This window comes from Phyllobates terribilis, unplaced genomic scaffold (assembly GCF_046119375.1).
Source record: "Phyllobates terribilis strain yellow unplaced genomic scaffold, ASM4611937v1 Scaffold_175__1_contigs__length_3988992, whole genome shotgun sequence".
Lineage (NCBI taxonomy): Eukaryota > Metazoa > Chordata > Amphibia > Anura > Dendrobatidae > Phyllobates > Phyllobates terribilis.
In genome coordinates, this window is record NW_027362935.1 from 3,338,059 (window position 1) to 3,363,419 (window position 25,361).

The 25,361-nt window shown below is 44.8% G+C and overlaps 14 non-coding genes and 3 pseudogenes across 14 annotated transcripts; all 17 read left to right on the forward strand.

Annotated features, from left to right (window-relative positions):
* Nucleotides 1–387: 387 nt before the first annotated feature.
* Nucleotides 388–578, forward strand: LOC141212562 (U2 spliceosomal RNA). Its single transcript, XR_012282287.1, has one exon. It is a non-coding gene; the product is annotated as a U2 spliceosomal RNA (small nuclear RNA).
* Nucleotides 579–1,693: 1,115 nt separating this feature from the next.
* Nucleotides 1,694–1,884, forward strand: LOC141212563 (U2 spliceosomal RNA). The gene has a single exon (XR_012282288.1). It is a non-coding gene; the product is annotated as a U2 spliceosomal RNA (small nuclear RNA).
* A 6,101-nt stretch (nucleotides 1,885–7,985) lies between these two features.
* On the forward strand, nucleotides 7,986–8,201 carry LOC141212506 (U2 spliceosomal RNA; annotated as a pseudogene).
* A 1,115-nt stretch (nucleotides 8,202–9,316) lies between these two features.
* On the forward strand, nucleotides 9,317–9,507 carry LOC141212564 (U2 spliceosomal RNA). Its single transcript, XR_012282289.1, has one exon. It is a non-coding gene; the product is annotated as a U2 spliceosomal RNA (small nuclear RNA).
* Nucleotides 9,508–10,622: 1,115 nt separating this feature from the next.
* On the forward strand, nucleotides 10,623–10,813 carry LOC141212457 (U2 spliceosomal RNA). Its single transcript, XR_012282214.1, has one exon. It is a non-coding gene; the product is annotated as a U2 spliceosomal RNA (small nuclear RNA).
* A 1,115-nt stretch (nucleotides 10,814–11,928) lies between these two features.
* Nucleotides 11,929–12,119, forward strand: LOC141212565 (U2 spliceosomal RNA). The gene has a single exon (XR_012282290.1). It is a non-coding gene; the product is annotated as a U2 spliceosomal RNA (small nuclear RNA).
* A 1,112-nt stretch (nucleotides 12,120–13,231) lies between these two features.
* On the forward strand, nucleotides 13,232–13,422 carry LOC141212566 (U2 spliceosomal RNA). The gene has a single exon (XR_012282291.1). It is a non-coding gene; the product is annotated as a U2 spliceosomal RNA (small nuclear RNA).
* A 1,115-nt stretch (nucleotides 13,423–14,537) lies between these two features.
* LOC141212458 (U2 spliceosomal RNA) lies at nucleotides 14,538–14,728 on the forward strand. Its single transcript, XR_012282215.1, has one exon. It is a non-coding gene; the product is annotated as a U2 spliceosomal RNA (small nuclear RNA).
* Nucleotides 14,729–15,843: 1,115 nt separating this feature from the next.
* LOC141212516 (U2 spliceosomal RNA) lies at nucleotides 15,844–15,975 on the forward strand (annotated as a pseudogene).
* A 524-nt stretch (nucleotides 15,976–16,499) lies between these two features.
* On the forward strand, nucleotides 16,500–16,682 carry LOC141212487 (U2 spliceosomal RNA). The gene has a single exon (XR_012282243.1). It is a non-coding gene; the product is annotated as a U2 spliceosomal RNA (small nuclear RNA).
* A 1,115-nt stretch (nucleotides 16,683–17,797) lies between these two features.
* Nucleotides 17,798–17,978, forward strand: LOC141212515 (U2 spliceosomal RNA; annotated as a pseudogene).
* Nucleotides 17,979–18,491: 513 nt separating this feature from the next.
* On the forward strand, nucleotides 18,492–18,685 carry LOC141212510 (U2 spliceosomal RNA). The gene has a single exon (XR_012282259.1). It is a non-coding gene; the product is annotated as a U2 spliceosomal RNA (small nuclear RNA).
* Nucleotides 18,686–19,800: 1,115 nt separating this feature from the next.
* LOC141212531 (U2 spliceosomal RNA) lies at nucleotides 19,801–19,991 on the forward strand. The gene has a single exon (XR_012282264.1). It is a non-coding gene; the product is annotated as a U2 spliceosomal RNA (small nuclear RNA).
* Nucleotides 19,992–21,106: 1,115 nt separating this feature from the next.
* On the forward strand, nucleotides 21,107–21,297 carry LOC141212567 (U2 spliceosomal RNA). The gene has a single exon (XR_012282292.1). It is a non-coding gene; the product is annotated as a U2 spliceosomal RNA (small nuclear RNA).
* Nucleotides 21,298–22,412: 1,115 nt separating this feature from the next.
* On the forward strand, nucleotides 22,413–22,603 carry LOC141212561 (U2 spliceosomal RNA). The gene has a single exon (XR_012282286.1). It is a non-coding gene; the product is annotated as a U2 spliceosomal RNA (small nuclear RNA).
* A 1,112-nt stretch (nucleotides 22,604–23,715) lies between these two features.
* Nucleotides 23,716–23,906, forward strand: LOC141212568 (U2 spliceosomal RNA). Its single transcript, XR_012282293.1, has one exon. It is a non-coding gene; the product is annotated as a U2 spliceosomal RNA (small nuclear RNA).
* A 1,115-nt stretch (nucleotides 23,907–25,021) lies between these two features.
* LOC141212572 (U2 spliceosomal RNA) lies at nucleotides 25,022–25,212 on the forward strand. The gene has a single exon (XR_012282297.1). It is a non-coding gene; the product is annotated as a U2 spliceosomal RNA (small nuclear RNA).
* The last annotated feature ends 149 nt before the right edge of the window (nucleotides 25,213–25,361 follow it).

The following is a 25,361-nucleotide window of genomic DNA, read 5'->3' on the forward strand; positions in this document are numbered from 1 at the left end:
TACCTGTGCACAGCAGCAGCCACCTTCAGTCTGCTGCTGGACAGCCAGCAGCAGCAGCAGCAGGAGAGGTATGTAATCAGGAGCCCTCCTGCTAAGGGTAGACAGCTGCTTGTTCCACCCCACCCCCCGCCTTAATTGGTTCTCCTCCCTTCCAACGGTGTTGAGGCGGGTGGGAACAGCAGGGGGTGAAGGTGCTGTGTTTAAAGAGGTGGAGTTATGCAGATCTAAAACGCGTGGATTGCAGCAGCAGCAAGCCGAAAAGTGCAGGCATGTAAGGGATCTAGAGGTTGACAACATGTCTTCTTAACGGGAGTCCAGGAGCTCATCTCCACAAATGGACTTTTCAGGATCCTTGGGTGGCTCCGTAGTTTGAAACCAATTCTGGTTATCGCTTCTCGGCCTTTTGGCTAAGATCAAGTGTAGTATCTGTTCTTATCAGTTTAATATCTGATACGTCCCCTATCTGGGGACCATATATTAAATGGATTTTTAGAACAGGGAGATGGAAAAAGAGCTTGCTCTGTCCACTCCACGCATTGACCTGGTATTGCAGTATCTCCAGGACCGGTGCACCCCTTCTTTAATGCAGTTTCTAAAATCAGAAAGAATTGAATTCAATGTTTTTTGTTCATTTTGCTTGTTTGTCGGATTTTGGGATGGACTCTTTGGCTTTGCTTTTCTTCTCCTCATTGGATTTTTCATGTTCAAAGTTGCAGAAGCCAGATTACAAGCTCATTTTGGTTCAACTTCAGCAACTGTGCATTGCATTGCCATGTAATGTGATGCAATGCTATCTTTCTAGCTCTCCCTTTTTACTTCCTTTTGGATAAACAGACATATTAGGCAAGCATTTTGGAGCTTTCACCTAAATAACTACAGGTGGTGAGATAAGCTGCACAATATAATTGACCTTTCAGTATATTGTTGCACACACACCATCTATTTAGCAAATGCCCTTGTTATCAACAGCAGCCTTTTAAACTCACCTGAGCTAACAGGTATGTGCGCTGGTTACTCTGCTGCGCTTAAAATTTATTTTTTGGTTTGCTACAATGCCTTTTCTGAAACGTTGTCTCCTTCTGCTGGAACACTGACTTCTTTCATTTAATGCCTGCAGACTATAAAAGAGAACCCAACCCAAAAAGTTTGGTTGATTAGTCTGTGGCATTCTGTTAAACTGTTGCTTATGGCGGTCTCTGTGAGCTTCTCAGCGACATTCAGCCAGCCAGGTATCCTGCCTGCAGTAGATGGAATGTGGCAATGGAACGCTGGCTGCGCGTGTCATAATAGGCTCTGAGCCTTTATATACCTGTGCACAGCAGCAGCCACCTTCAGTCTGCTGCTGGACAGCCAGCAGCAGCAGCAGCAGGAGAGGTATGTAATCAGGAGCCCTCCTGCTAAGGGTAGACAGCTGCTCGTTCCACCCCACCCCCCGCCTTAATTGGTTCTCCTCCCTTCCAACGGTGTTGAGGCGGGTGGGAACAGCAGGGGGTGAAGGTGCTGTGTTTAAAGAGGTGGAGTTATGCAGATCTAAAACGCGTGGATTGCAGCAGCAGCAAGCCGAAAAGTGCAGGCATGTAAGGGATCTAGAGGTTGACAACATGTCTTCTTAACGGGAGTCCAGGAGCTCATCTCCACAAATGGACTTTTCAGGATCCTTGGGTGGCTCCGTAGTTTGAAACCAATTCTGGTTATCGCTTCTCGGCCTTTTGGCTAAGATCAAGTGTAGTATCTGTTCTTATCAGTTTAATATCTGATACGTCCCCTATCTGGGGACCATATATTAAATGGATTTTTAGAACAGGGAGATGGAAAAAGAGCTTGCTCTGTCCACTCCACGCATTGACCTGGTATTGCAGTATCTCCAGGACCGGTGCACCCCTTCTTTAATGCAGTTTCTAAAATCAGAAAGAATTGAATTCAATGTTTTTTGTTCATTTTGCTTGTTTGTCGGATTTTGGGATGGACTCTTTGGCTTTGCTTTTCTTCTCCTCATTGGATTTTTCATGTTCAAAGTTGCAGAAGCCAGATTACAAGCTCATTTTGGTTCAACTTCAGCAACTGTGCATTGCATTGCCATGTAATGTGATGCAATGCTATCTTTCTAGCTCTCCCTTTTTACTTCCTTTTGGATAAACAGACATATTAGGCAAGCATTTTGGAGCTTTCACCTAAATAACTACAGGTGGTGAGATAAGCTGCACAATATAATTGACCTTTCAGTATATTGTTGCACACACACCATCTATTTAGCAAATGCCCTTGTTATCAACAGCAGCCTTTTAAACTCACCTGAGCTAACAGGTATGTGCGCTGGTTACTCTGCTGCGCTTAAAATTTCTATTTTGGTTTGCTACAATGCCTTTTCTGAAACGTTGTCTCCTTCTGCTGGAACACTGACTTCTTTCATTTAATGCCTGCAGACTATAAAAGAGAACCCAACCCAAAAAGTTTGGTTGATTAGTCTGTGGCATTCTGTTAAACTGTTGCTTATGGCGGTCTCTGTGAGCTTCTCAGTGACATTCAGCCAGCCAGGTATCCTGCCTGCAGTAGATGGAATGTGGCAATGGAACGCTGGCTGCGCGTGTCATAATAGGCTCTGAGCCTTTATATACCTGTGCACAGCAGCAGCCACCTTCAGTCTGCTGCTGGACAGCCAGCAGCAGCAGCAGGAGAGGTATGTAATCAGGAGCCCTCCTGCTAAGGGTAGACAGCTGCTCGTTCCACCCCACCCCACGCCTTAATTGGTTCTCCTCCCTTCCAACGGTGTTGAGGCGGGTGGGAACAGCAGGGGGTGAAGGTGCTGTGTTTAAAGAGGTGGAGTTATGCAGATCTAAAACGCGTGGATTGCAGCAGCAGCAAGCCGAAAAGTGCAGGCATGTAAGGGATCTAGAGGTTGACAACATGTCTTCTTAACGGGAGTCCAGGAGCTCATCTCCACAAATGGACTTTTCAGGATCCTTGGGTGGCTCCGTTGTTTGAAACCAATTCTGGATATCGCTTCTCGGCCTTTTGGCTAAGACCAAGTGTCTTGTCTGGGGTCCTTGAGTGTTTTCCCTTGGCCTTCCGGCATCGCCATCTTGATGGCTTAAGCCGGTTGCTGCTTTAGGGGGAGAACGAGGAGGAACGAGAGAGTGATCATAATGGGCGTGAAGATACGCTATGCTGGGACCGATGACAATCGGGTTCGCAATGCATTCCGCATTGAAGTTGATGCTGCTGTCAGAGAGCGTTTCAATCTGTCGTATATGGTGCACGAGGTGATCTTCAAAATCTTGGAAGTGACAAGAGAAAACATCGTCTGCCTGCAGGAATCCCGGAAAGAAGGACGGTATGTCTTGGTGTTGCAATCTATGGCGGCTTGCCGGAACCTGTATAAGAAGTTGAGGGAGCAGGAGAAGAATCCAACCTTGCATGGTTTGACTTTTACAGTCTTGTACTCCAAAGGTGATGTTCCCCTAGTCATATTTATGTATAATCCCTTTGTGCACGAACATGACATTGCGACTTTTCTTAAGAGGCATTGTGACTTTGTGAGCAACAGTCACAAAATCATGAATGAGGAGAACTTATGGACTGGCAAATACAGATATTTTGTCAGATTTGGGGAAAGTTCTTCGGAGCCTCGAGGTGTTCATTACCCTCCCCAAAGTTTCTCTATCGGGAGAGATAGGGGTATTCTCTTCTTTCCTGAGGCCCCAGTTTTTTGCAGGAAATGTAAGAAGTACGGACACTTACAAGAGGTTTGTACTGCTGTGCCTGTTTGCTCCAAGTGCAACCAAAGTGGGCATGTTGCTAAGGACTGTACCAATCCAATTGTTTGCAATGCTTGTGGTATGGAGGGGCATGCCTTTAAGGATTGTACTCGTCGTGCGAACGAGGGCAAGGCAAGGGCATACTCTGAGGTGGTCTCGAACTCTCCGAGGCCTAAGAGTGTGGCACCTGAGGCCGCAGTTTCTTCCAGGGTGAAGGTAGTGGAACAGCGTGTGGAGACTGCTCCAGTGAGGGCGTCTGCTGACCTACTGGTGGAGCCCGGGAGAGTGGAAGAGGTTCTGGCAGCTGAGATGGACATTTCTTCCTATCAGGGGGGTTTCATTGACTCCTTTTGTGAAGAACGTGAGGGAGCCTTGGAAATCCCAGGGGACCCGGCTCTCAGTTGGAGCAGTGAAAGTATGGATGAAGAGGGAGCTGGAGGTCAAGGAGACTTCACTGAGACTGGGGTGAGGTCTTCTGAGGAACCGGACCGCGCTAAGAATAAAAGGGCCCGGTTGTCTGAACCATCAAGTAGCCAATGCGTGGCAAGTCCGGTGAGTGAGCGGGATTACCCAGTGGTTTCTCTTTCTCCTGCATCAACGGCTTACCTGGAGGAGAATTTGGAGTCCACTATCTTTCAGCTAAGTGGGAGTTCGCCGGATGACAAAGGATAAGGAAGGCATGTTTTTTTGCTGAGACTGGTGTTTCTGGTTTTTGAGCCAAAGAATGGTCTCTAAACCAAATTGGGACATTGCGTCCCTTAATGTAAGACTTTTAAAGTCTAGAGTTAGAAGATCTGTGATTCTGGACTTCTTACATAACCATTCTTTTGATATTATGTGTCTACAGGAGTGTGGTATAGAAGAACCCCTGGAAGACGCTGATTGGCCATATGGCCAGCATATCTGGTCTGGCTCTAGTGGGAATAAAAATGATGGAGTTGGGATAGTATTAAATAATAGAAATTTTGTTTTTGAATATTATAAGGTAATAGAGGTGGGTCGTTGCATCTCTGCAGTTGTGTGTGGGAGGGGGTGGAAAGTTAAAATTATAAATATTTATGGTCCTACAAAAAAAGAAGACAGGTTAAGTTTATTAGATAAATTATGTTTAGAATTACCTGGTAGGATCCCTGTGATAGTAACAGGTGATTTTAACTGTGTAACTGAGGGGAAAGTTGATGCCTCAGGAAAAAAATTGGCAAACATTATTTCTGATTTTTTCTTTTTTGATGCTGCTGAGGTTTATTTGGGGAAGCCACCACCACCAACCTATAAAGCTGACAGGGGTGGGATAACATCTAGGATTGATAGGATGTTTTTTTCTAAAAATATAATATGTGATGGTTTTTCTCAATTTTCAGTTCCTTTTTCGGACCATGTGTGCCTGAAAGGTGAGTTTAGAGGGGATTTAAGGCGGGTGCATGGGAGAGGTGTGTGGAAATTGAATGTGAGTTTGCTTGAGGATGAGAGAATTGTGAATGATTTTAAGAAAAAATATAGTTGGTGTAAATCTCAAAAGAGTAAGTTTGAAAGTGTGTTGGTGTGGTGGGATTGGATGAAGTATGAAGTGCAAAAGTTTTTTCGTCGATGGGGCTATAAAAAGGCTGCCATGGTTAGGAGTCAATATAAAGATTTAATGATGAGGGTGGAATGGCTGGAGAAAATGAGGATGTGTGGTGTGGATGTGGATGATTTGTTAAGAAGTGCGAGAGAGGATTTGAAGAGGACTTTGGAGAGGAAGGGAAGGGAAATAATTTTTAGGTCAAAGGTGGTCCATCTTGATAAAGATGAAAAGTGTTCAAGATATTTCTTTAAAAAAATAAATGGTAAGAAGGAGGGTATGGAGGAGATTTTTGATGTGGATGGTGCTTGTGTGAGTGGGGAGGATGTAATGAAGGAAGTGGTCACGTTTTATGCTGAGTTGTTTGGCAGGAAGTGGGTGGATGAGAGTTTGAAAGAAGAAGTGCTTAAGACTTTGGATTGTAAGGTGGATAAGGATGGATGTTCTGGTCTATGTGAGGCAGTGATTGAGGAGGAAGTTAAGAAAGCGGTGTTTGGTGCAAGGAAAAATGTGACGCCTGGGAAGGATGGTTTGCCTGTGGAGCTATATGTTATGATGTGGGAAGTGATGGGTATGGATTTAGTGGAAGTGTGTCAGTTTATGTGGGAGAATGGGATGCTTGCGGGTTCAATGAAGGAGGGAGTGGTGGTCTTAATCCATAAGAAAGGGGATAAAAGGTGTTTGAGTAATTGGAGGCCAATTACGCTTCTGAACGCCGATTACAAGGTATTCAGTAAAATTTTGGCGTGTCGGATGCGTGTGGTTATAGCTGATGTGATTGGTAAAGATCAAGTGTGTGCAGTGCCTGGTAGATGTATGACAGATAATCTGTGTCTTTTAAGAGATGTGTTGTGGGATTGTAAAGTAAGAAAGCAGAAGTGTATGGTGATGGCTGTTGACTTTGAAAAGGCGTTTGATCGCGTGTCTCATGTGTTTCTATTTGAGGTTTTGCGTAGAATGGGTTTTCCGGAGAAATTTGTGCGTGCCGTGAGAGGATTGTATGGGGAGGTGGTGAGTGAATTTCTGGTGAATGGGTTTTTGAGTGAGAAAGTGTGTATTAGGTCTGGTGTGAGGCAAGGTTGTCCCATGTCACCGGTATTATTTGTGTGTGTGATTGAGCCACTGCTGTGTATGATTCGGAAAGAGAAAGTGGTGCGTGGTTTGTTAGTGCCGGGGAGTGGTGGAATGACTGTGAAAGTCTTAGGATATATGGATGATGTAGTAGTGGTGAGTGAGAGTGTGGCCTCTATGGAGAGAGTAAAATTGTTGTTGAATTTTTTTTGTGGCGCGTCAGCGTTTCGTGTGAATTGGAACAAATGCATGTTTAAATGTTTTGGTGACAATAGGATTAAGATGGATGGTGTGGCTGGTGTGGATGGTGCAATTAAAGTGTTGGGAGTTTTTTTTAATGATGATTTGAAAGGTTATGAGAGTTGGGATGAATGTGGTGAGCGGATTGTGCGGAAGATGAATTTTTGGAAGTTACGTTCTTTGTCTTTGGTAGGGAAGGTTCTTATTATTAAGGCTGTTATTCTCCCTATTTTGCTTTATGTTTCTTGTATTTTTCCAGTGCCCTATAGGAAAATTAAAAAAGTGGAGAAACTAATTTTTGTGTTTTTTTGGGGCAGTAGGATGGAAAGACTTAAGAGAGAGATTTTGTTTAAGCAATATTTGTATGGGGGACTGAAGTTTCCGAATATTGAAGTGTTTCTAACATTGCATTTTATTAAGACTACGGTCATTTTGATTGGGAAGAATAATAAAGGGGCATTTATGTGTAAGTATTTGGCTGGATGGATGCTGTATGGTCTGAATTGGGTGAAGCGTGATAAGAATGTGCCTGTTGCTTTTAAGTGTCCTGAGTGGTATGGTTTGATTGAGAAGTTTGTGAGGAAGAATGATTTGTTAGCAGTTGCAATGAAAGACTTTACGTTTGTTAAGAAGGTGATGGGGAAGATGTGTGTGAATGAGTGTGAGAGTAATGTGGTGGGATTGCGTTCTATGGAAGTTGCGCGGGTATGGAAGAAGTTAAGCATTCAAGGTGTGTCGAATAGACAGCGAGATATAGTATGGATGGGCCTTCATAATATTTTGCCAGTGAGGGATTTTCAGAAGAAAAGAGATCTCATAAGATCTGCAGTATGTCCAAGGGATGGTTGTGGAGCGAATGAGACGGTGAGGCACCTTATGTGGGATTGTAATTTTGCGTATGATGTGTGGAAAGGTGTGGGTGGACTGTGTAAAGGGGTTGCTGGTGTGAAGTTTATTGATTGGAGAGTGGCTATGTTTGGTTTTGGTGCTAGTCGTCGTGGCCTAGAAAGGATGATGTGGTTTATTATGGTGTGTGTGCAGGAGAGCTTGTGGGATGTGAGAAATTTGTGTGTGTTTAAAAGAGTAAATTTAACAGTAAATGATTGTATTAGGTTGATCTTAGCAAGACTATATGTAATCTATTTGTGGGATACAAGAGAAGGTGGTGGTGGTGGAACAGATTCTGAAGGTGTGTGGAAATACCTTAAGTGGCAGGATATGGTTAAATACCGTTGATATTTTTTCTGGAAATTTCTCTGGCATAGGATTACTTGTTTGTATTTTTGTTGAATAATACTTTAATAAAGAAACCACAATGATGTTTATGAAGTGGCAGTATAACTTATGACGAAGTCTGGTTAACTGTTTGCTTATATCTAAACCTGAGTGGTTTTAAAAAAAAAAAAAAAAAAAAAAAAAAATCTGTTCTTATCAGTTTAATATCTGATACGTCCCCTATCTGGGGACCATATATTAAATGGATTTTTAGAACAGGGAGATGGAAAAAGAGCTTGCTCTGTCCACTCCACGCATTGACCTGGTATTGTAGTATCTCCAGGACCGGTGCACCCCTTCTTTAATGCAGTTTCTAAAATCAGAAAGAATTGAATTCAATGTTTTTTGTTCATTTTGCTTGTTTGTCAGATTTTGGGATGGACTCTTTGGCTTTGCTTTTCTTCTCCTCATTGGATTTTTCATGTTCAAAGTTGCAGAAGCCAGATTACAAGCTCATTTTGGTTCAACTTCAGCAACTGTGCATTGCATTGCCATGTAATGTGATGCAATGCTATCTTTCTAGCTCTCCCTTTTTACTTCCTTTTGGATAAACAGACATATTAGGCAAGCATTTTGGAGCTTTCACCTAAATAACTACAGGTGGTGAGATAAGCTGCACAATATAATTGACCTTTCAGTATATTGTTGCACACACACCATCTATTTAGCAAATGCCCTTGTTATCAACAGGAGCCTTTTAAACTCACCTGAGCTAACAGGTATGTGCGCTGGTTACTCTGCTGCGCTTAAAATTTCTTTTTTGGTTTGCTACAATGCCTTTTCTGAAACGTTGTCTCCCTCTGCTGGAACACTGACTTCTTTCATTTAATGCCTGCAGACTATAAAAGAGAACCCAACCCAAAAAGTTTGGTTGATTAGTCTGTGGCATTCTGTTAAACTGTTGCTTATGGCGGTCTCTGTGAGCTTCTCAGCGACATTCAGCCAGCCAGGTATCCTGCCTGCAGTAGATGGAATGTGGCAATGGAACGCTGGCTGCGCGTGTCATAATAGGCTCTGAGCCTTTATATACCTGTGCACAGCAGCAGCCACCTTCAGTCTGCTGCTGGACAGCCAGCAGCAGCAGCAGCAGGAGAGGTATGTAATCAGGAGCCCTCCTGCTAAGGGTAGACAGCTGCTCGTTCCACCCCACCCCCCGCCTTAATTGGTTCTCCTCCCTTCCAACGGTGTTGAGGCGGGTGGGAACAGCAGGGGGTGAAGGTGCTGTGTTTAAAGAGGTGGAGTTATGCAGATCTAAAACGCGTGGATTGCAGCAGCAGCAAGCCGAAAAGTGCAGGCATGTAAGGGATCTAGAGGTTGACAACATGTCTTCTTAACGGGAGTCCAGGAGCTCATCTCCACAAATGGACTTTTCAGGATCCTTGGGTGGCTCCGTAGTTTGAAACCAATTCTGGTTATCGCTTCTCGGCCTTTTGGCTAAGATCAAGTGTAGTATCTGTTCTTATCAGTTTAATATCTGATACGTCCCCTATCTGGGGACCATATATTAAATGGATTTTTAGAACAGGGAGATGGAAAAAGAGCTTGCTCTGTCCACTCCACGCATTGACCTGGTATTGCAGTATCTCCAGGACCGGTGCACCCCTTCTTTAATGCAGTTTCTAAAATCAGAAAGAATTGAATTCAATGTTTTTTGTTCATTTTGCTTGTTTGTCGGATTTTGGGATGGACTCTTTGGCTTTGCTTTTCTTCTCCTCATTGGATTTTTCATGTTCAAAGTTGCAGAAGCCAGATTACAAGCTCATTTTGGTTCAACTTCAGCAACTGTGCATTGCATTGCCATGTAATGTGATGCAATGCTATCTTTCTAGCTCTCCCTTTTTACTTCCTTTTGGATAAACAGACATATTAGGCAAGCATTTTGGAGCTTTCACCTAAATAACTACAGGTGGTGAGATAAGCTGCACAATATAATTGACCTTTCAGTATATTGTTGCACACACACCATCTATTTAGCAAATGCCCTTGTTATCAACAGCAGCCTTTTAAACTCACCTGAGCTAACAGGTATGTGCGCTGGTTACTCTGCTGCGCTTAAAATTTCTTTTTTGGTTTGCTACAATGCCTTTTCTGAAACGTTGTCTCCTTCTGCTGGAACACTGACTTCTTTCATTTAATGCCTGCAGACTATAAAAGAGAACCCAACCCAAAAAGTTTGGTTGATTAGTCTGTGGCATTCTGTTAAACTGTTGCTTATGGCGGTCTCTGTGAGCTTCTCAGCGACATTCAGCCAGCCAGGTATCCTGCCTGCAGTAGATGGAATGTGGCAATGGAACGCTGGCTGCGCGTGTCATAATAGGCTCTGAGCCTTTATATACCTGTGCACAGCAGCAGCCACCTTCAGTCTGCTGCTGGACAGCCAGCAGCAGCAGCAGCAGGAGAGGTATGTAATCAGGAGCCCTCCTGCTAAGGGTAGACAGCTGCTCGTTCCACCCCACCCCCCGCCTTAATTGGTTCTCCTCCCTTCCAACGGTGTTGAGGCGGGTGGGAACAGCAGGGGGTGAAGGTGCTGTGTTTAAAGAGGTGGAGTTATGCAGATCTAAAACGCGTGGATTGCAGCAGCAGCAAGCCGAAAAGTGCAGGCATGTAAGGGATCTAGAGGTTGACAACATGTCTTCTTAACGGGAGTCCAGGAGCTCATCTCCACAAATGGACTTTTCAGGATCCTTGGGTGGCTCCGTAGTTTGAAACCAATTCTGGTTATCGCTTCTCGGCCTTTTGGCTAAGATCAAGTGTAGTATCTGTTCTTATCAGTTTAATATCTGATACGTCCCCTATCTGGGGACCATATATTAAATGGATTTTTAGAACAGGGAGATGGAAAAAGAGCTTGCTCTGTCCACTCCACGCATTGACCTGGTATTGCAGTGTCTCCAGGACCGGTGCACCCCTTCTTTAATGCAGTTTCTAAAATCAGAAAGAATTGAATTCAATGTTTTTTGTTCATTTTGCTTGTTTGTCGGATTTTGGGATGGACTCTTTGGCTTTGCTTTTCTTCTCCTCATTGGATTTTTCATGTTCAAAGTTGCAGAAGCCAGATTACAAGCTCATTTTGGTTCAACTTCAGCAACTGTGCATTGCATTGCCATGTAATGTGATGCAATGCTATCTTTCTAGCTCTCCCTTTTTACTTCCTTTTGGATAAACAGACATATTAGGCAAGCATTTTGGAGCTTTCACCTAAATAACTACAGGTGGTGAGATAAGCTGCACAATATAATTGACCTTTCAGTATATTGTTGCACACACACCATCTATTTAGCAAATGCCCTTGTTATCAACAGCAGCCTTTTAAACTCACCTGAGCTAACAGGTATGTGCGCTGGTTACTCTGCTGCGCTTAAAATTTCTATTTTGGTTTGCTACAATGCCTTTTCTGAAACGTTGTCTCCCTCTGCTGGAACACTGACTTCTTTCATTTAATGCCTGCAGACTATAAAAGAGAACCCAACCCAAAAAGTTTGGTTGATTAGTCTGTGGCATTCTGTTAAACTGTTGCTTATGGCGGTCTCTGTGAGCTTCTCAGCGACATTCAGCCAGCCAGGTATCCTGCCTGCAGTAGATGGAATGTGGCAATGGAACGCTGGCTGCGCGTGTCATAATAGGCTCTGAGCCTTTATATACCTGTGCACAGCAGCAGCCACCTTCAGTCTGCTGCTGGACAGCCAGCAGCAGCAGCAGCAGGAGAGGTATGTAATCAGGAGCCCTCCTGCTAAGGGTAGACAGCTGCTCGTTCCACCCCACCCCCCGCCTTAATTGGTTCTCCTCCCTTCCAACGGTGTTGAGGCGGGTGGGAACAGCAGGGGGTGAAGGTGCTGTGTTTAAAGAGGTGGAGTTATGCAGATCTAAAACGCGTGGATTGCAGCAGCAGCAAGCCGAAAAGTGCAGGCATGTAAGGGATCTAGAGGTTGACAACATGTCTTCTTAACGGGAGTCCAGGAGCTCATCTCCACAAATGGACTTTTCAGGATCCTTGGGTGGCTCCGTAGTTTGAAACCAATTCTGGTTATCGCTTCTCGGCCTTTTGGCTAAGATCAAGTGTAGTATCTGTTCTTATCAGTTTAATATCTGATACGTCCCCTATCTGGGGACCATATATTAAATGGATTTTTAGAACAGGGAGATGGAAAAAGAGCTTGCTCTGTCCACTCCACGCATTGACCTGGTATTGCAGTATCTCCAGGACCGGTGCACCCCTTCTTTAATGCAGTTTCTAAAATCAGAAAGAATTGAATTCAATGTTTTTTGTTCATTTTGCTTGTTTGTCGGATTTTGGGATGGACTCTTTGGCTTTGCTTTTCTTCTCCTCATTGGATTTTTCATGTTCAAAGTTGCAGAAGCCAGATTACAAGCTCATTTTGGTTCAACTTCAGCAACTGTGCATTGCATTGCCATGTAATGTGATGCAATGCTATCTTTCTAGCTCTCCCTTTTTACTTCCTTTTGGATAAACAGACATATTAGGCAAGCATTTTGGAGCTTTCACCTAAATAACTACAGGTGGTGAGATAAGCTGCACAATATAATTGACCTTTCAGTATATTGTTGCACACACACCATCTATTTAGCAAATGCCCTTGTTATCAACAGCAGCCTTTTAAACTCACCTGAGCTAACAGGTATGTGCGCTGGTTACTCTGCTGCGCTTAAAATTTCTTTTTTGGTTTGCTACAATGCCTTTTCTGAAACGTTGTCTCCTTCTGCTGGAACACTGACTTCTTTCATTTAATGCCTGCAGACTATAAAAGAGAACCCAACCCAAAAAGTTTGGTTGATTAGTCTGTGGCATTCTGTTAAACTGTTGCTTATGGCGGTCTCTGTGAGCTTCTCAGCGACATTCAGCCAGCCAGGTATCCTGCCTGCAGTAGATGGAATGTGGCAATGGAACGCTGGCTGCGCGTGTCATAATAGGCTCTGAGCCTTTATATACCTGTGCACAGCAGCAGCCACCTTCAGTCTGCTGCTGGACAGCCAGCAGCAGCAGCAGGAGAGGTATGTAATCAGGAGCCCTCCTGCTAAGGGTAGACAGCTGCTCGTTCCACCCCACCCCCCGCCTTAATTGGTTCTCCTCCCTTCCAACGGTGTTGAGGCGGGTGGGAACAGCAGGGGGTGAAGGTGCTGTGTTTAAAGAGGTGGAGTTATGCAGATCTAAAACGCGTGGATTGCAGCAGCAGCAAGCCGAAAAGTGCAGGCATGTAAGGGATCTAGAGGTTGACAACATGTCTTCTTAACGGGAGTCCAGGAGCTCATCTCCACAAATGGACTTTTCAGGATCCTTGGGTGGCTCCGTAGTTTGAAACCAATTCTGGTTATCGCTTCTCGGCCTTTTGGCTAAGATCAAGTGTAGTATCTGTTCTTATCAGTTTAATATCTGATACGTCCCCTATCTGGGGACCATATATTAAATGGATTTTTAGAACAGGGAGATGGAAAAAGAGCTTGCTCTGTCCACTCCACGCATTGACCTGGTATTGCAGTATCTCCAGGACCGGTGCACCCCTTCTTTAATGCAGTTTCTAAAATCAGAAAGAATTGAATTCAATGTTTTTTGTTCATTTTGCTTGTTTGTCGGATTTTGGGATGGACTCTTTGGCTTTGCTTTTCTTCTCCTCATTGGATTTTTCATGTTCAAAGTTGCAGAAGCCAGATTACAAGCTCATTTTGGTTCAACTTCAGCAACTGTGCATTGCATTGCCATGTAATGTGATGCAATGCTATCTTTCTAGCTCTCCCTTTTTACTTCCTTTTGGATAAACAGACATATTAGGCAAGCATTTTGGAGCTTTCACCTAAATAACTACAGGTGGTGAGATAAGCTGCACAATATAATTGACCTTTCAGTATATTGTTGCACACACACCATCTATTTAGCAAATGCCCTTGTTATCAACAGCAGCCTTTTAAACTCACCTGAGCTAACAGGTATGTGCGCTGGTTACTCTGCTGCGCTTAAAATTTCTTTTTTGGTTTGCTACAATGCCTTTTCTGAAACGTTGTCTCCTTCTGCTGGAACACTGACTTCTTTCATTTAATGCCTGCAGACTATAAAAGAGAACCCAACCCAAAAAGTTTGGTTGATTAGTCTGTGGCATTCTGTTAAACTGTTGCTTATGGCGGTCTCTGTGAGCTTCTCAGCGACATTCAGCCAGCCAGGTATCCTGCCTGCAGTAGATGGAATGTGGCAATGGAACGCTGGCTGCGCGTGTCATAATAGGCTCTGAGCCTTTATATACCTGTGCACAGCAGCAGCCACCTTCAGTCTGCTGCTGGACAGCCAGCAGCAGCAGCAGCAGGAGAGGTATGTAATCAGGAGCCCTCCTGCTAAGGGTAGACAGCTGCTCGTTCCACCCCACCCCCCGCCTTAATTGGTTCTCCTCCCTTCCAACGGTGTTGAGGCGGGTGGGAACAGCAGGGGGTGAAGGTGCTGTGTTTAAAGAGGTGGAGTTATGCAGATCTAAAACGCGTGGATTGCAGCAGCAGCAAGCCGAAAAGTGCAGGCATGTAAGGGATCTAGAGGTTGACAACATGTCTTCTTAACGGGAGTCCAGGAGCTCATCTCCACAAATGGACTTTTCAGGATCCTTGGGTGGCTCCGTAGTTTGAAACCAATTCTGGTTATCGCTTCTCGGCCTTTTGGCTAAGATCAAGTGTAGTATCTGTTCTTATCAGTTTAATATCTGATACGTCCCCTATCTGGGGACCATATATTAAATGGATTTTTAGAACAGGGAGATGGAAAAAGAGCTTGCTCTGTCCACTCCACGCATTGACCTGGTATTGCAGTGTCTCCAGGACCGGTGCACCCCTTCTTTAATGCAGTTTCTAAAATCAGAAAGAATTGAATTCAATGTTTTTTGTTCATTTTGCTTGTTTGTCGGATTTTGGGATGGACTCTTTGGCTTTGCTTTTCTTCTCCTCATTGGATTTTTCATGTTCAAAGTTGCAGAAGCCAGATTACAAGCTCATTTTGGTTCAACTTCAGCAACTGTGCATTGCATTGCCATGTAATGTGATGCAATGCTATCTTTCTAGCTCTCCCTTTTTACTTCCTTTTGGATAAACAGACATATTAGGCAAGCATTTTGGAGCTTTCACCTAAATAACTACAGGTGGTGAGATAAGCTGCACAATATAATTGACCTTTCAGTATATTGTTGCACACACACCATCTATTTAGCAAATGCCCTTGTTATCAACAGCAGCCTTTTAAACTCACCTGAGCTAACAGGTATGTGCGCTGGTTACTCTGCTGCGCTTAAAATTTCTATTTTGGTTTGCTACAATGCCTTTTCTGAAACGTTGTCTCCCTCTGCTGGAACACTGACTTCTTTCATTTAATGCCTGCAGACTATAAAAGAGAACCCAACCCAAAAAGTTTGGTTGATTAGTCTGTGGCATTCTGTTAAACTGTTGCTTATGGCGGTCTCTGTGAGCTTCTCAGCGACATTCAGCCAGCCAGGTATCCTGCCTGCAGTAGATGGAATGTGGCAATGGAACGCTGGCTGCGCGTGTCATAATAGGCTCTGAGCCTTTATATACCTGTGCACAGCAGCAGCCACCTTCAGTCTGCTGCTGGACAGCCAGCAGCAGCAGCAGCAGGAGAGGTATGTAATCAGGAGCCCTCCTGCTAAGGGTAGACAGCTGCTCGTTCCACCCCACCCCCCGCCTTAATTGGTTCTCCTCCCTTCCAACGGTGTTGAGGCGGGTGGGAACAGCAGGGGGTGAAGGTGCTGTGTTTAAAGAGGTGGAGTTATGCAGATCTAAAACGCGTGGATTGCAGCAGCAGCAAGCCGAAAAGTGCAGGCATGTAAGGGATCTAGAGGTTGACAACATGTCTTCTTAACGGGAGTCCAGGAGCTCATCTCCACAAATGGACTTTTCAGGATCCTTGGGTGGCTCCGTAGTTTGAAACCAATTCTGGTTATCGCTTCTCGGCCTTTTGGCTAAGATCAAGTGTAGTATCTGTTCTTATCAGTATCTTTTGAAAAGGCAGTTTTGTCCTTGGGCTGCCCTAGTAAATTGATGCATATTACACACTGGTTTGGTGCACTTGTTAGTACGCCAGGTGGCTCATAGAGTTATCTGATGGAAAACATGGCCCTCCAGGATCAAAGTCACTAGGCTGGGTAAGTGTGAGGGCTTTGGAGCAATGTGCCCCAGGAGTAGGCGCCCTGGTGGGAGTCCAAGCTTACTGGGACTGGGAACCCCAGAAAGACTTGGCTTCGTAGCACGCCGCACCTTTGCCAATCATACTTTCTGAGCAACCCCCCCTATTCCTGGCCTCCGGGCTAGGAAGGGGAATTTTTATAAACCCGGTCGGAGGTCCGGTCAGCTTTGGGCTGAGAAACCAACACAGGCTCCAGCTCCACTAGGGTGGCAGCCTAGATGGAAGCTGGGAGCACGAAAACGGCTCTTCTCCGGCTTCGGCTAGGGAGAGCATCGGAGATCCCTGACCCTCGCTGTGGCCTTCTGGCTCGGAGGGATGGGGATGGTTTATTGGGGACCCTCTCCTCCGGGAAGGGTCCACATGAATCCTCGCCTCGTGCGCTGTTTTGGTGTGACTTCGGTCACATTTTTCAGTGCCTTGGATGCAGCTTCAATCAAAAAAATCTGTTCTTATCAGTTTAATATCTGATACGTCCCCTATCTGGGGACCATATATTAAATGGATTTTTAGAACAGGGAGATGGAAAAAGAGCTTGCTCTGTCCACTCCACGCATTGACCTGGTATTGCAGTATCTCCAGGACCGGTGCACCCCTTCTTTAATGCAGTTTCTAAAATCAGAAAGAATTGAATTCAATGTTTTTTGTTCATTTTGCTTGTTTGTCGGATTTTGGGATGGACTCTTTGGCTTTGCTTTTCTTCTCCTCATTGGATTTTTCATGTTCAAAGTTGCAGAAGCCAGATTACAAGCTCATTTTGGTTCAACTTCAGCAACTGTGCATTGCATTGCCATGTAATGTGATGCAATGCTATCTTTCTAGCTCTCCCTTTTTACTTCCTTTTGGATAAACAGACATATTAGGCAAGCATTTTGGAGCTTTCACCTAAATAACTACAGGTGGTGAGATAAGCTGCACAATATAATTGACCTTTCAGTATATTGTTGCACACACACCATCTATTTAGCAAATGCCCTTGTTATCAACAGCAGCCTTTTAAACTCACCTGAGCTAACAGGTATGTGCGCTGGTTACTCTGCTGCGCTTAAAATTTCTTTTTTGGTTTGCTACAATGCCTTTTCTGAAACGTTGTCTCCTTCTGCTGGAACACTGACTTCTTTCATTTAATGCCTGCAGACTATAAAAGAGAACCCAACCCAAAAAGTTTGGTTGATTAGTCTGTGGCATTCTGTTAAACTGTTGCTTATGGCGGTCTCTGTGAGCTTCTCAGCGACATTCAGCCAGCCAGGTATCCTGCCTGCAGTAGATGGAATGTGGCAATGGAACGCTGGCTGCGCGTGTCATAATAGGCTCTGAGCCTTTATATACCTGTGCACAGCAGCAGCCACCTTCAGTCTGCTGCTGGACAGCCAGCAGCAGCAGCAGCAGGAGAGGTATGTAATCAGGAGCCCTCCTGCTAAGGGTAGACAGCTGCTCGTTCCACCCCACCCCCCGCCTTAATTGGTTCTCCTCCCTTCCAACGGTGTTGAGGCGGGTGGGAACAGCAGGGGGTGAAGGTGCTGTGTTTAAAGAGGTGGAGTTATGCAGATCTAAAACGCGTGGATTGCAGCAGCAGCAAGCCGAAAAGTGCAGGCATGTAAGGGATCTAGAGGTTGACAACATGTCTTCTTAACGGGAGTCCAGGAGCTCATCTCCACAAATGGACTTTTCAGGATCCTTGGGTGGCTCCGTAGTTTGAAACCAATTCTGGTTATCGCTTCTCGGCCTTTTGGCTAAGATCAAGTGTAGTATCTGTTCTTCCCTGGGGTGCCTTAACTCACTGGGATTGGGAACCCCACTTGAGTTTATGGCACATTTGCACAAGCACTTCAAATTTTCTTTCTTTGCACACACCCTTATTCCGGGCCTTCTGGCCTTAGGATGGGGAATTTTTCAATTCCCGGTTGAAGGTCCGGGCAGTATTATACTGTGAAACCTTCACTATTTATTTAATTTCTTTGTCACTGTGTGTCCACTTATTCACGTGTGTCACGTCCTACTAGGATTTTGTCGGGATGCGGTTCCCTTACGGGTTCCTCTCTTGGCAGGTCTAGGGGGGGAGTGTGTGGCCATCAGGTTCCGCTCCTCCCTGAACCCCCCTGGCTCTCCTCTTTCGGGAGGAGAGCGTTGTTGGCTCCCCTCTTCCGGGAGGGGAGCACAGTCTTTGGCTCCCAGTGCCTTGCTCGGGTGAGAACTCGGGCAGGTGCTGGGGGTAAGATTGGGTCGCCTCTGGCTTCGGCTGGAGGTGGCTTTTTGTCCCTGTTCCTCGCTGTGGCCTTTTGGCTCGGAGGGACGGGGAATGGTTTGGGGGACCCTTCTCCTTTTGGAGAGGGTTTCAAGAAGACCAGCATCCTAGTGCACTTTTTTTGTGGCACTTGTCACTTTTTTAAGCGCACTCGGGTTTTGTACACGATTTCGGGCTTTCGATATAAAAAAAAAAAAAAAAAATCTGTTCTTATCAGTTTAATATCTGATACGTCCCCTATCTGGGGACCATATATTAAATGGATTTTTAGAACAGGGAGATGGAAAAAGAGCTTGCTCTGTCCACTCCACGCATTGACCTGGTATTCCAGTATCTCTAGGACCGGTGCACCCCTTCTTTAATGCAGTTTCTAAAATCAGAAAGAATTGAATTCAATGTTTTTTGTTCATTTTGCTTGTTTGTCGGATTTTGGGATGGACTCTTTGGCTTTGCTTTTCTTCTCCTCATTGGATTTTTCATGTTCAAAGTTGCAGAAGCCAGATTACAAGCTCATTTTGGTTCAACTTCAGCAACTGTGCATTGCATTGCCATGTAATGTGATGCAATGCTATCTTTCTAGCTCTCCCTTTTTACTTCCTTTTGGATAAACAGACATATTAGGCAAGCATTTTGGAGCTTTCACCTAAATAACTACAGGTGGTGAGATAAGCTGCACAATATAATTGACCTTTCAGTATATTGTTGCACACACACCATCTATTTAGCAAATGCCCTTGTTATCAACAGCAGCCTTTTAAACTCACCTGAGCTAACAGGTATGTGCGCTGGTTACTCTGCTGCGCTTAAAATTTCTTTTTTGGTTTGCTACAATGCCTTTTCTGAAACGTTGTCTCCTTCTGCTGGAACACTGACTTCTTTCATTTAATGCCTGCAGACTATAAAAGAGAACCCAACCCAAAAAGTTTGGTTGATTAGTCTGTGGCATTCTGTTAAACTGTTGCTTATGGCGGTCTCTGTGAGCTTCTCAGCGACATTCAGCCAGCCAGGTATCCTGCCTGCAGTAGATGGAATGTGGCAATGGAACGCTGGCTGCGCGTGTCATAATAGGCTCTGAGCCTTTATATACCTGTGCACAGCAGCAGCCACCTTCAGTCTGCTGCTGGACAGCCAGCAGCAGCAGCAGCAGGAGAGGTATGTAATCAGGAGCCCTCCTGCTAAGGGTAGACAGCTGCTCGTTCCACCCCACCCCCCGCCTTAATTGGTTCTCCTCCCTTCCAACGGTGTTGAGGCGGGTGGGAACAGCAGGGGGTGAAGGTGCTGTGTTTAAAGAGGTGGAGTTATGCAGATCTAAAACGCGTGGATTGCAGCAGCAGCAAGCCAAAAAGTGCAGGCATGTAAGGGATCTACAGGTTGACAACATGTCTTCTTAACGGGAGTCCAGGAGCTCATCTCCACAAATGGACTTTTCAGGATCCTTGGGTGGCTCCGTAGTTTGAAACCAATTCTGGTTATCGCTTCTCGGCCTTTTGGCTAAGATCAAGTGTAGTATCTGTTCTTATCAGTTTAATATCTGATACGTCCCCTATCTGGGGACCATATATTAAATGGATTTTTAGAACAGGGAGATGGAAAAAGAGCTTGCTCTGTCCACTCCACGCATTGACCTGGTATTGCAGTATCTCCAGGACCAGTGCACCCCTTCTTTAATGCAGTTTCTAAAATCAGAAAGAATTGAATTCAATGTTTTTTGTTCATTTTGCTTGTTTGTCGGATTTTGGGATGGACTCTTTGGCTTTGCTTTTCTTCTCCTCATTGGATTTTTCATGTTCAAAGTTGCAGAAGCCAGATTACAAGCTCATTTTGGTTCAACTTCAGCAACTGTGCATTGCATTGCCATGTAATGTGATGCAATGCTATCTTTCTAGCTCTCCCTTTTTACTTCCTTTTGGATAAACAGACATATTAGGCAAGCATTTTGGAGCTTTCACCTAAATAACTACAGGTGGTGAGATAAGCTGCACAATATAATTGACCTTTCAGTATATTGTTGCACACACACCATCTATTTAGCAAATGCCCTTGTTATCAACAGCAGCCTTTTAAACTCACCTGAGCTAACAGGTATGTGCGCTGGTTACTCTGCTGCGCTTAAAATTTCTTTTTTGGTTTGCTACAATGCCTTTTCTGAAACGTTGTCTCCTTCTGCTGGAACACTGACTTCTTTCATTTAATGCCTGCAGACTATAAAAGAGAACCCAACCCAAAAAGTTTGGTTGATTAGTCTGTGGCATTCTGTTAAACTGCTGCTTATGGCGGTCTCTGTGAGCTTCTCAGCGACATTCAGCCAGCCAGGTATCCTGCCTGCAGTAGATGGAATGTGGCAATGGAACGCTGGCTGCGCGTGTCATAATAGGCTCTGAGCCTTTATATACCTGTGCACAGCAGCAGCCACCTTCAGTCTGCTGCTGGACAGCCAGCAGCAGCAGCAGCAGGAGAGGTATGTAATCAGGAGCCCTCCTGCTAATGGTAGACAGCTGCTCGTTCCACCCCACCCCCCGCCTTAATTGGTTCTCCTCCCTTCCAACGGTGTTGAGGCGGGTGGGAACAGCAGGGGGTGAAGGTGCTGTGTTTAAAGAGGTGGAGTTATGCAGATCTAAAACGCGTGGATTGCAGCAGCAGCAAGCCGAAAAGTGCAGGCATGTAAGGGATCTAGAGGTTGACAACATGTCTTCTTAACGGGAGTCCAGGAGCTCATCTCCACAAATGGACTTTTCAGGATCCTTGGGTGGCTCCGTAGTTTGAAACCAATTCTGGTTATCGCTTCTCGGCCTTTTGGCTAAGATCAAGTGTAGTATCTGTTCTTATCAGTTTAATATCTGATACGTCCCCTATCTGGGGACCATATATTAAATGGATTTTTAGAACAGGGAGATGGAAAAAGAGCTTGCTCTGTCCACTCCACGCATTGACCTGGTATTGCAGTATCTCCAGGACCGGTGCACCCCTTCTTTAATGCAGTTTCTAAAATCAGAAAGAATTGAATTCAATGTTTTTTGTTCATTTTGCTTGTTTGTCGGATTTTGGGATGGACTCTTTGGCTTTGCTTTTCTTCTCCTCATTGGATTTTTCATGTTCAAAGTTGCAGAAGCCAGATTACAAGCTCATTTTGGTTCAACTTCAGCAACTGTGCATTGCATTGCCATGTAATGTGATGCAATGCTATCTTTCTAGCTCTCCCTTTTTACTTCCTTTTGGATAAACAGACATATTAGGCAAGCATTTTGGAGCTTTCACCTAAATAACTACAGGTGGTGAGATAAGCTGCACAATATAATTGACCTTTCAGTATATTGTTGCACACACACCATCTATTTAGCAAATGCCCTTGTTATCAACAGCAGCCTTTTAAACTCACCTGAGCTAACAGGTATGTGCGCTGGTTACTCTGCTGCGCTTAAAATTTCTTTTTTGGTTTGCTACAATGCCTTTTCTGAAACGTTGTCTCCTTCTGCTGGAACACTGACTTCTTTCATTTAATGCCTGCAGACTATAAAAGAGAACCCAACCCAAAAAGTTTGGTTGATTAGTCTGTGGCATTCTGTTAAACTGTTGCTTATGGCGGTCTCTGTGAGCTTCTCAGCGACATTCAGCCAGCCAGGTATCCTGCCTGCAGTAGATGGAATGTGGCAATGGAACGCTGGCTGCGCGTGTCATAATAGGCTCTGAGCCTTTATATACCTGTGCACAGCAGCAGCCACCTTCAGTCTGCTGCTGGACAGCCAGCAGCAGCAGCAGCAGGAGAGGTATGTAATCAGGAGCCCTCCTGCTAAGGGTAGACAGCTGCTCGTTCCACCCCACCCCCCGCCTTAATTGGTTCTCCTCCCTTCCAACGGTGTTGAGGCGGGTGGGAACAGCAGGGGGTGAAGGTGCTGTGTTTAAAGAGGTGGAGTTATGCAGATCTAAAACGCGTGGATTGCAGCAGCAGCAAGCCGAAAAGTGCAGGCATGTAAGGGATCTAGAGGTTGACAACATGTCTTCTTAACGGGAGTCCAGGAGCTCATCTCCACAAATGGACTTTTCAGGATCCTTGGGTGGCTCCGTAGTTTGAAACCAATTCTGGTTATCGCTTCTCGGCCTTTTGGCTAAGATCAAGTGTAGTATCTGTTCTTATCAGTTTAATATCTGATATGTCCCCTATCTGGGGACCATATATTAAATGGATTTTTAGAACAGGGAGATGGAAAAAGAGCTTGCTCTGTCCACTCCACGCATTGACCTGGTATTGCAGTATCTCCAGGACCGGTGCACCCCTTCTTTAATGCAGTTTCTAAAATCAGAAAGAATTGAATTCAATGTTTTTTGTTCATTTTGCTTGTTTGTCGGATTTTGGGATGGACTCTTTGGCTTTGCTTTTCTTCTCCTCATTGGATTTTTCATGTTCAAAGTTGCAGAAGCCAGATTACAAGCTCATTTTGGTTCAACTTCAGCAACTGTGCATTGCATTGCCATGTAATGTGATGCAATGCTATCTTTCTAGCTCTCCCTTTTTACTTCCTTTTGGATAAACAGACATATTAGGCAAGCATTTTGGAGCTTTCACCTAAATAACTACAGGTGGTGAGATAAGCTGCACAATATAATTGACCTTTCAGTATATTGTTGCACACACACCATCTATTTAGCAAATGCCCTTGTTATCAACAGCAGCCTTTTAAACTCACCTGAGCTAACAGGTATGTGCGCTGGTTACTCTGCTGCACTTAAAATTTCTTTTTTGGTTTGCTACAATGCCTTTTCTGAAACGTTGTCTCCTTCTGCTGGAACACTGACTTCTTTCATTTAATGCCTGCAGACTATAAAAGAGAACCCAACCCAAAAAGTTTGGTTGATTAGTCTGTGGCATTCTGTTAAACTGTTGCTTATGGCGGTCTCTGTGAGCTTCTCAGCGACATTCAGCCAGCCAGGTATCCTGCCTGCAGTAGATGGAATGTGGCAATGGAACGCTGGCTGCGCGTGTCATAATAGGCTCTGAGCCTTTATATACCTGTGCACAGCAGCAGCCACCTTCAATCTGCTGCTGGACAGCCAGCAGCAGCAGCAGGAGAGGTATGTAATCAGGAGCCCTCCTGCTAAGGGTAGACAGCTGCTCGTTCCACCCCACCCCCCGCCTTAATTGGTTCTCCTCCCTTCCAACGGTGTTGAGGCGGGTGGGAACAGCAGGGGGTGAAGGTGCTGTGTTTAAAGAGGTGGAGTTATGCAGATCTAAAACGCGTGGATTGCAGCAGCAGCAAGCCGAAAAGTGCAGGCATGTAAGGGATCTAGAGGTTGACAACATGTCTTCTTAACGGGAGTCCAGGAGCTCATCTCCACAAATGGACTTTTCAGGATCCTTGGGTGGCTCCGTAGTTTGAAACCAATTCTGGTTATCGCTTCTCGGCCTTTTGGCTAAGATCAAGTGTAGTATCTGTTCTTATCAGTTTAATATCTGATACGTCCCCTATCTGGGGACCATATATTAAATGGATTTTTAGAACAGGGAGATGGAAAAAGAGCTTGCTCTGTCCACTCCACGCATTGACCTGGTATTGCAGTATCTCCAGGACCGGTGCACCCCTTCTTTAATGCAGTTTCTAAAATCAGAAAGAATTGAATTCAATGTTTTTTGTTCATTTTGCTTGTTTGTCGGATTTTGGGATGGACTCTTTGGCTTTGCTTTTCTTCTCCTCATTGGATTTTTCATGTTCAAAGTTGCAGAAGCCAGATTACAAGCTCATTTTGGTTCAACTTCAGCAACTGTGCATTGCATTGCCATGTAATGTGATGCAATGCTATCTTTCTAGCTCTCCCTTTTTACTTCCTTTTGGATAAACAGACATATTAGGCAAGCATTTTGGAGCTTTCACCTAAATAACTACAGGTGGTGAGATAAGCTGCACAATATAATTGACCTTTCAGTATATTGTTGCACACACACCATCTATTTAGCAAATGCCCTTGTTATCAACAGCAGCCTTTTAAACTCACCTGAGCTAACAGGTATGTGCGCTGGTTACTCTGCTGCGCTTAAAATTTCTTTTTTGGTTTGCTACAATGCCTTTTCTGAAACGTTGTCTCCTTCTGCTGGAACACTGACTTCTTTCATTTAATGCCTGCAGACTATAAAAGAGAACCCAACCCAAAAAGTTTGGTTGATTAGTCTGTGGCATTCTGTTAAACTGTTGCTTATGGCGGTCTCTGTGAGCTTCTCAGCGACATTCAGCCAGCCAGGTATCCTGCCTGCAGTAGATGGAATGTGGCAATGGAACGCTGGCTGCGCGTGTCATAATAGGCTCTGAGCCTTTATATACCTGTGCACAGCAGCAGCCACCTTCAGTCTGCTGCTGGACAGCCAGCAGCAGCAGCAGCAGGAGAGGTATGTAATCAGGAGCCCTCCTGCTAAGGGTAGACAGCTGCTCGTTCCACCCCACCCCCCGCCTTAATTGGTTCTCCTCCCTTCCAACGGTGTTGAGGCGGGTGGGAACAGCAGGGGGTGAAGGTGCTGTGTTTAAAGAGGTGGAGTTATGCAGATCTAAAACGCGTGGATTGCAGCAGCAGCAAGCCGAAAAGTGCAGGCATGTAAGGGATCTAGAGGTTGACAACATGTCTTCTTAACGGGAGTCCAGGAGCTCATCTCCACAAATGGACTTTTCAGGATCCTTGGGTGGCTCCGTAGTTTGAAACCAATTCTGGTTATCGCTTCTCGGCCTTTTGGCTAAGATCAAGTGTAGTATCTGTTCTTATCAGTTTAATATCTGATATGTCCCCTATCTGGGGACCATATATTAAATGGATTTTTAGAACAGGGAGATGGAAAAAGAGCTTGCTCTGTCCACTCCACGCATTGACCTGGTATTGCAGTATCTCCAGGACCGGTGCACCCCTTCTTTAATGCAGTTTCTAAAATCAGAAAGAATTGAATTCAATGTTTTTTGTTCATTTTGCTTGTTTGTCGGATTTTGGGATGGACTCTTTGGCTTTGCTTTTCTTCTCCTCATTGGATTTTTCATGTTCAAAGTTGCAGAAGCCAGATTA